General features: G+C 44.6%; 1 protein-coding gene across 14 annotated transcripts in view; it reads right to left on the reverse strand.

Annotated features, from left to right (window-relative positions):
- BCLAF1 (BCL2 associated transcription factor 1) overlaps positions 1 to 4824 on the reverse strand; it is a 36239-nt gene extending 31415 nt beyond the window's left edge. For 3 of the 14 annotated variants that reach the window (XR_004372296.2, XM_075063981.1, XM_032770147.2), the window contains exon 1: positions 4165 to 4317. The gene's annotated coding sequence lies outside the window, so the exon portion shown is untranslated. Of the gene's footprint in view, positions 1 to 2819; positions 2972 to 4164; positions 4358 to 4704 lie in introns of those variants that run through there. The other 11 variants (XR_012655549.1, XR_012655548.1, XM_075063979.1 and 8 more) reach the window with 9 other exon arrangements.
- Positions 4825 to 6791: the final 1967 nt, after the last annotated feature.

Here is a 6791-nt window from a genome sequence, read left to right on the forward strand (position 1 = left end):
GGTCATAGTGGATCGCAAGCTAAATATGAGTCAACAGTGTGATACTGTTGCAAAAAAAGCAAATGTGATTCTGGGATGAATTAACAGGTGTGTTGTAAATAAGACACGAGAAGTCATTCTTCCGCTCTACTCTGCGCTGGTTAGGCCTCAACTGGAGTGTTGTGTCCAGTTCTGGGCATCGCATTTCAAGAAAGATGTGGAGAAATTGGAGAGGGTCCAGAGAAGAGCAACAAGAATGATTAAAGGTCTTGAGAACATGACTTATGAAGGAAGGCTGAAGGAATTGGGTTTGTTTAGTTTGGAAAAGAGAAGACTGAGAGGGGACATGATAGCAGTTTTCAGGTATCTAAAAGGGTGTCATCAGGAGGAGGGAGAAAACTTGTTCACCTTAGCCTCTAATGATAGAACAAGAAGCAAAGGGCTTAAACTGCAGCAAGGGAGATTTAGGTTGGACATTAAGAAAAAGTTCCTAACTGTCAGGGTAGTTAAACAATGGAGTAAATTGCCTAGGGAGGTTGTGGAATCTCCATCTCTGGAGATATTTAAGAGTAGGTTAGATAAATGTCTATCAGAGATGATCTAGACAGTATCTGGTCCTGCCATGAGGGCAGGGGACTGGACTCGATGACCTCTCGAGGTCCCTTCCAGTCCTAGAGTCTATGAATCTTTGAAAGCCAAGTATTTAATTAGCTTGCATTTATGTACAAAACAGCAAAGTTTACTACAGAGAACACTCCCCCCAAAAGTCCAGTTTTCCTCACAACATGATTTTTCAATGGCATTACATATGGTTTCACAAAGACTACTGTTTTACAACATCTATTCAGTATCTGTACCCTATAAATGTAAGAGAAAACACCCACTTTTTCCTCCTCTTCTACCATGGCATATATGCCTAAAAACAAACTGGAATCCATTTAAATAATCTATATAATGGTGAAATGCTCATTACAATAAACAAATTATATGTAACAATTGCACAAATTTCTATAAATATATAATGACACTAAGTTTGTCCAGGATAGCTTGGGAATGTGTTTGGAAGAGATGGAGAAGTTAGTTATTTGACTTGCTGTGCAGATGCAAAATTTAAAATAGGTTTTCTGTTTTCACTATGATATATGAAATTAAGCACACTCATTTGTTGCTTTTGGACACAATAAATTGAAAAGATTTGGGGATGATGCATTTGCTACTTTCTCAATGGACAGAATTTATACTTTAGAGGTTCTAAAACTGGGGTCACAACCCCTCCGGGGGTTGTGAGATTATTCCATGGGGGTCACAAGCTGTCAGCCTCCACCCCCAAACTCTGCTTTCCCTCCAGCATTTATAATAGTGTTAAATATTTTTAAATCTGTTTTTAATTTATAAAGGGGGTCGCATTCAGAGGCTTGCTGTGCAAAAGGGGTCACCAATACAAAAGTTTGAGAACCACCGTACCTCAATTTGCAACTGTGTGTATATTTTCAGATTCTTCAACACTGTGAGATAGCTCTGAAAATATGTATGTATGTAAGAACAATCTGAACGTTAATACCCCTGGGGGAATGCTGTGCCACTATGTATGTGCAGAATTCACGTCCCTGCATTTTTTTTTCTCCACAGAAAATACATTGTCAGAGAGGAACTGCAAGTATGCCTTTTGCCACCAGGGGCTGCTGTGGCACCAGAACACAGGGCAGCTGGCTCATTCACCTAGCAGTCAGCAGGGGTAGGGAGAGAGCAGAGCCTGCTTTTTTCACAGCAACATGCCTGCAGGGCCAGGTATGGGGGAATGGATAGAGCAAGGAGGTCACACACACTGGAATTCAGAAGGGTTAGTGGGGGGAACAGACTGGAGTAGGGGCTGAAAGGGAGTGGGAGTGCAGGGTCACATGAGAATGCAGGGATGGCAGGAGAGCTGAGTGGGGATGCAAGGACACAGGGAGGCAGTGATTGGGGACAAGGGTGCAAGGACCCATGGGGGTGGGGCAGATGTGCCTGACTGAATGGGAGAGACAAGGGGTCAGCTGGGGTCTTCACGGGGGAGGCTCCCCAACAATCCTCCCTCCTTCCCTCTCCCCCCAAAAAAACAACTGTTCCATACTTCTCCAATCCACACCCAACACACCCAGGCTCCTTCCCAGCAATTACTTCCCTCTCCCTAAGCTCCTCTGTTATCTGACTCCCCCCTAACCTTCTGCACTGCTTCTGAGGGGTGTGCAAAATGTTTCTGAGTAATAATTCATTTAAACTACAATACAAAGTTGTGTGTTAATATGCCTAGAAAGGAATCTTGTTGTCAAGAAGATTTCCTGCATCTTTTTTGTTGACTGTATTGTTACAGATGTACTTGTTGACAGGTATTTTGAAATATATTACCAAAATAATTGAAACTGGAGTGTTTATAAGGTCATTTTGATAAATAAAATATGTAGAATTTTTAAATATTGTATGCAGAGTTTTCAATTTTTTGGTGCAGAATTCCCATGGGAATAAAATGAAAATGATTGTCTCTATGCTATACAGACAAAACATGTCTATTTAAGAAATACTGTGATATGGAAATTAAAGTGAGACAGTGAAATAGTGAAATTGATTTTCTCCTGAACTGTTTGATTTGAATCATTATTTCCCTAGAGAGAAATGAGATGATATTACAAAAATATTTGTACATTTAAGTTAATAGATGTCATGCTGGTAATAACATTTCTTTATTCTGCTAGTAATCAATACACTACAGATATTATTACACACAAGTTGAAATATAAAGAGAAGCCTATGTTTATTTAATGTGCAATTAGGAGTCAACACCATAATGTTTTGAGGAATCCTGCCAGCACATAACTTAGATCCGATGGTAATGTAGGTATTTTAAACAGCAAATCTCAATAATCTCGAGCTGGTGCCAGTCTGGATTACTTTTTCAGAGCAATCACTATCATCCTCTTAGGACAGTGGTTTTCAACCTTTCTTCATGTGTAGACCCCTAAAAAATTTAAAATGGCACTGTAGACCCCTTTGGAAATCTTAGGCTATTTGCAGATGCCGATGTGCAAACCACTGCTTAGAACATACAAACAGCCACTTCATGCAGTGCCAAGGAAGTCTCTGTATCAAGGGGTAGCCGTGTTAGTCTGGAACTGTAAAAAGCAGCAAAGAGTCCTGTGGCACCTTTCAGACAGACATATTGGATGCATCCGAGGAAGTGAGTATTCCTCCAGGAAAGCTCATGCTCCAGTATGTCTGTTAGTCTATAAGGTGCCACAGGACTCTTTATTGCTTTTAAGGAAGTCTGTTTCATGCTCTCCCTGCTCCTTCTATAGTGGAAGATAACTACTCCTTTAAAGAAGGAAGAGTTGGGCTAAAAGTTTTATTTCTAAGTCTCTAATCGGCTATCAGAGCTATACTGACTTGACAAATGCGGCAGGTGCAGTAAGCAAACAATAACCTAATTCCTGCTCCATTAGAAGGAGGAATGGAAGGGAAGCGAGCGTTTACCGAGCGAACAAAGCCTAAGGACAAGACTGAAATCTCCCTTTTCAGCTTGGGCGTTTCCTGCATTTGGTGGCACCCGAATTTAAGGGATCAGGTTCCCCTGGCTCGGGTCGCTCTTTCACAAAGCGCAGGAAATAGAAAAATGCAGGTTTAAAATAGCAAAAACGGACTATAAAAGGCGCCGAGCCGCACTGGCCGAGCGCCGAGCAGCGCAGGACCCGAAGCAGCCTCTCCCCGCGGCAATGCCCGCCCCCGCAGGGCGCCCCCCGCCCGCTCACAACTCTGCTTCCGCTGAACTGGGCACGGCTCCCTAGGCCGCTTCCAGCAGGCGCTGCCTGAGAGCACGGGACCTGCCAGGCGATACGCCCCGTCCCCTGCGCTTCCCGCCGGGCCTGGCGCACGCCGCCGGCCCACTGCGGGAAGGGAGAAGGGCGGCCGCTCGCCAAAGGCACCGCAGCTCTAGGAGCCCGCGGCAGTCCCGGGCCGAACGCGCGCGCTCCTTGCGGAAGGGGGAGGGGGCTGCCGCCCCCGCAGTTTCTTTTCCCCTCACCAGCGGCCTGGCCGCGCGAAGCAGAAACACAAACCCGCCGGACACTGTGCGAGGCCGCCAGCGCGTTGACGGGACTGCGCGGCTCCCAGTTCCCTCCCTGCGGCCCACGTAGCCGAGCCGCCCTCTACCCTCACCTGGCGGGCGGCGCTCCTAGCTGCCCGCTCCCTTATCGCAGCTCGGCAGCCATTTCCCGTCGCCGTGAGGAAGAGACTGGGAGGGGAAAACCATAGAGAAGAGAGAGGAGGACTACGGCAGCGCGAGACTAGGCCACGTCACTTCCGCTCCGAGCTAGGTAAATTCGCGCACTCATTAGCCACCACCATGTTGGTCTCGGGCTTCCGGGGGGGGGGTCGGGTCTCTGCCCACAATAAAGATGGTGGCCACTGCGTCAAGGTTAATCAGGTGACGGTAAACTCAGTCATATGACACCCGAGAGCCTGTGTTCGTGTCCTGAGACAGCGAGTGACCAGAAAGGGATAGGCCCGAGCCCCGCCCAGCGACGGGCAGCGACCCAGGGAAGGGGTCGAGCTCCCTCCATAGCACCAGCTCCGCCTTCGGCAGCTCCTAACTGAGCGTAACCGCGGGGAAGGACTCCGGCTGCAGCATCCTGTCGCCGTCCCCCGTTGAGTGACCTGCAGGGGGAAGCGCCTCCCACTCCTAGGACAGTTAGTTACCTCCAGGGGGAAGTTGTGCAAAGGTGTTCTCGCTCTCTGTACAGCTGAGCACAGCCAGGCCCTCTCTCGGATCCTATCAGTTTTACAGGAAGGAACGAGATCTCTTAACAGCAGCGCTTTACTGCAGTAGCTTTTGCAGCAGATGTTTTTGCATATGGCTTTGTTGCAATACACCAATATAATATATGAGAAGAGGGAGGCAGGAGGAAATTTATCTTAATGGTTCCATCACTGCCTGTACAACAAAAATGTACTGTGACTGCTCATTGTGGTACTTGAAATCGGTAGTGCATTCACATGCCACAAAGTTGAATACATAATAAATACAATAACACTAATTTGGTGGGTTTTTACTTTTGCCCATTACTTCTGACCTTTGATTCCTCTCTACAGGAAAAAGTTCCCTCATTCAGCCTTTTTTCTGCACTAACTCAGGACATTAAAAAGAATCTTCAGTCTTCTCTCTATGGCCTTCATACAGGTTCTGTTTTATATAGATTCCATCATCATGGTCTCATCCAAGTTCTTGGTGCACATAACAGTTGTTCAGATTGAAGGACTATTCTATTTCAGGAGTTCTCCAACTGGGGGTTGGGACCCCTTAGGAGGTTGTGTGGTTATTACATGGGGGGTTGTGAGCTGTCAGCCTCCACCCCAAACCCTGCTTTGCCTCTAGCATGTATAATAGTGTTAAATATATTTAAAAGTGTTTTTAATTTATAAGGCGGTTGCACTCAGAGACTTGCTGTGTGAAAGGGGTCACCATACAAAAGTTTGAGAACCACTGTTCTGTGTGTTAGCTAAGCTCTTTTACATATTCACATTTCTAAAGTGGAAAGGGGAGTTTCTGAGGGTCTATGGTCAAGACCTTTCTGAGATCTAAGAGCAGTGTTGTCCTGGTATGGCATGGCATGCTGCATTGCAACATTATAATGTGATGATGTAGCCCCACTCCCAAAGATATTGCAGGGCGCAAAGGTTGAGTTTTTCTCATTTTATTGATACCAGTGTAAAACTGGAGCAACTCCATTAAAATCAGTGGAGTTACTCCAAGTTTACTCCATCATAACTGATAGCAAAATTTGAATCTGAGCTGTGTAAGGTTTAGCTTTTCCTGAGACTAACCTGTCCAGCTATGTCATTTCACATTATGATTGTGTTTAATCTCACAAACCAATTAGTATTAGGCTGTGTCAATCTATGGATTGGACAAATTACAGGGAAAGAAGTAAAGATGATTCAGTAGATGGCACTCTTTCATCTAAGTCAGCTCTCAGTGAATACCTTGTCCTGCTTCTAGTGGAGACTATGCAGGTAGAGGAGCTTGTCTCTTTAATGTATATATAAATTGAAATAAGTACAAATAAAGCCCTTCCCAACAATGGTTATTTAAGAGCCAATGGCACTTTCACAGAATAGATATATTAGCCCTGTTATTCTGGTTGGGTTTGGGTAATTACATTCTACTTCCCTAAATGCCCCCCTGCAGTCTCAATTGGATATATGCTTTTTTAAAAATTCCTCAGTATATTTAGGAGAGCTATGTACATGAATCCAAGTTAGAATTTGGGCTATAGAACTGTTTTGTTTTCTCAGCCATTTTGCTTTAGAGATATATACTCATTTTATGAGCCCCAGAGGAAAAGTGGAGTGGGAAAGTAGGACCAATAAACATTTTATAAAGATTGTGAAACAAAGAAATTGGTTGTTTAAATGTTGGTACCTTGAGTCCAGTATAACTTAGTTTTATAACTTAGTTTTTTTGTTTAGGTACTACTTTATCACTGCCTATTTCTTGTCTTTCCTTAGTATTTACCACAGCAACAGCATAGTTTATGCAGTTTAAGATTGTAGTCTTTAATCATGATGACTACATCAACAAGGCCAACAGACAGCTCTCTGACACCACCTACTAAAAAGAAGACCCCACACCACAATTCACAGAGGAATTCAAAGATACCATCAAACACCTCCAAACAGCTCCAAGAAAAACTCTACAATCTCATCCCTCACATACCCACCCCAGGGACCTTCTGCATGCATTCCAAGATACACAAACCAGGGAATCCAGGCAGACCCATCATGTC

This window comes from Chelonoidis abingdonii, chromosome 3, assembly GCF_003597395.2.
Source record: "Chelonoidis abingdonii isolate Lonesome George chromosome 3, CheloAbing_2.0, whole genome shotgun sequence".
Taxonomy (NCBI): Eukaryota; Metazoa; Chordata; order Testudines; family Testudinidae; genus Chelonoidis; species Chelonoidis abingdonii.